The sequence below is a fragment of the Myotis lucifugus genome, unplaced genomic scaffold, assembly GCF_000147115.1.
Source record: "Myotis lucifugus unplaced genomic scaffold, Myoluc2.0 scaffold_838, whole genome shotgun sequence".
Lineage (NCBI taxonomy): Eukaryota > Metazoa > Chordata > Mammalia > Chiroptera > Vespertilionidae > Myotis > Myotis lucifugus.
Window position 1 is genome coordinate 67,234 of NW_005871886.1, and position 2,399 is coordinate 69,632.

Below are 2,399 nucleotides of genomic sequence, written 5' to 3' on the forward strand. Positions count from 1 at the left end.
TCTCGTTTCAGAGCTATCGCGAGCCGAATTCTCATCTCCATGTACTAGCACAGAGTTCTTGGAGATGTCTAGTGTAGGGTCTTTTCATCTAGTCGATTTCACCTGCCAATCTCGGCCACCCCACAGGGCTCCCCCAGTGTCTCTCTCAGCCTCTCCTTGTCTGTGAGTGTGGAGACCCCCTGTGGGCAGGACAGCTGGGTTCTGAGGAGATTAGAGGCACTGCTGACCCTTCTCCTCGCTCCCCACAGACCCCCCGCAGCTGCTGGGACCCTCCTGCTCCTGGGAGGACCAGGGTCTGCACTGCAGCTGCTCCTCCAGGGCCCAGCCGGCCCCCTCCCTGCGCTGGCGGCTGGGGGCGGGGCTGCTGGAGGGGAACCATGGCAACGCCTCGCACGTGGTCAGCTCCAGCTCAGAGGGGCCCTGGACCAACAGCTTCCTGAGCCTCAAGGAGGGGCTCAGCCCTGACCTCAGACTCAGCTGCGAGGCCTGGAATGTGCACGGGGCCCAGAGCGTCTCTGTCCTGCTGCTGCCAGGTCAGGGCCTGCTGGGGGCAAAGACCACGGAGAAAGGAGTGGGTCAGAGAGAAGGTGGGGCTGGGGGTGGGGGTTGCGTGGGGACAGGGGTGATTGCTAGGACAGGGCCTGCATCTCCTGCCTGAACAGAACCGACAGCGGGGTTCTGGGAGGAGGTGGGAAGAGGAGAAACTGAGTCCTGGGAGTGGGTGGTGTCACCTGAGCTGATGCTGGGGGAACAAGCCCTGAGCCCCTCCAGCCCTCAGCACCAGGGCTCCTGGAGCTGCCCCATGTGGGGCTGAGGCGGAGGGGAGTTCACCTGCCGGGCTCAGCACCCGCTGGGCTCCCAGCACGTCTCCTTCAGCCTCTCTGTGCAGAGTGAGGTGCAGGACAGGTGTGGGGCGGCCGCCTGGTCAGGTGTTGGGCTGTGGGTGGACTGACACCTGGACAACATGTCACCCTTCTCCCGCGTCCCCAGGCAGCCCTCCCTGCAGCTGTGTGACCGAGGAGCAGCAGGGCTCCTGGCCCCTGGTCCTCACCCTGATCAGAGGGGCCCTCATGGGGGCTGGCTTCCTCCTCACCTACGTCCTCACCTGGCTCTACTACACCAGGTGAGCAGGCCTGTCTCTCCCGGGGAAGGTCAGGGATTGGCCCTGAGGTCCAGGTGGGGCCGAGCTGTCCGGCTCTGCCTGGAGTTAGAGCCAAAGTGGCCGAGTCTCTGAGCTGACACCTGTGTGGGCCCCGCAGGTGTGGAGGCCTCCGGAACAGGAGGCAGAGCTCCTGATGGATCCTCTCTTCCTCTCAAGATGGGACTGAGGTGTGGACACTCAGGTGAGAGGGACCGTCCTGGGGCGTCCATGTCATCTTCTTCCTGGAAGCTCTTGACTCACCTGCCTCCAATGTGCCCCTGGGGTTTCAGTGTGTGGAAGTGACTGAGTGACCACAAGGGGAGTCAGTGCCATGGAGAGAAGACTTTTACTCTTTTTTTTAATTATTTTATTTTATTTTATTTTTTTAATTTTTTTTTGCTAAAAGTATTACAAAGGGTATTACATATGTGTCCTTCCCCCGCCCCCGTCCTTGACAATCCCCTGCCCTCCCTTACCCCCCAGTGTCTTATGTCCATTAGTTGCTTATATGCATGCATACAAGTCCTTCGGTTGATCTTTTACTCCCCTCCCTCCTGCCCCCCAACCCTCCCTGGCCTTCCCACTGCAGTTTGACAATCAGTTTGAGGCAGCTCTGCCTCTGTATCTATTATTGTTCAAAAGTTTGTAATGGTCTTTATTATCCATGAATGAGTGAGATCATGTGGTATTTTTCCTTCATTGACTGGCTTATTTCACTTAGCATAATGCTTACTCTTTTTACCTCCTGAGAGGAGGGGCCGCTGTGCCTGGGAAGCCCTGGATTTCCTCAGGAAGCAGATGCAGGTGCAGGGCAGCCCAGCGAAGGCCTAGATTGGGGTTCCCATGGGAAACGCAAGGCAGGGCAGGGTGAGCAGTTCAGGACCAGCTGGTGTGTGTCAGTCTGGGGGATGGGCCTGTGGGCGTGGTCTCTGTTTGTCTGGTCCCAGGTCCTGGGTGATTTGGGGCAGGTGGGGGAGGCTGAGAATATGGGCTCAGGATGGGGTTGGTTTGCATCTGAAATTCTTTTGCTGTCTCTGAGAATGGGCCGGCCCTGGGAGGCCCTGTGTCTCCCTTGGCTTCCAATCTGTTTTAATGGCTCAAAAACATCCTGGAGATAACAGAAAATAAAAAATAAATACACACCCACTGGACGGCCCCCGGTGGTTTCTGCCCTGTGCTGGCTCCCATTTGACTTGGTCCCCTTCCTTGCCTTCTTTTCTTTCTCTCTGTGGGTTCTGCCCACTCATCCCCCCACCCC

General features: G+C 58.1%; 1 pseudogene; it reads left to right on the forward strand.

Moving 5' to 3' along the window:
- LOC111824042 overlaps window positions 1-1,127 on the forward strand; it is a 2,890-nt pseudogene extending 1,763 nt beyond the window's left edge.
- The last annotated feature ends 1,272 nt before the right edge of the window (window positions 1,128-2,399 follow it).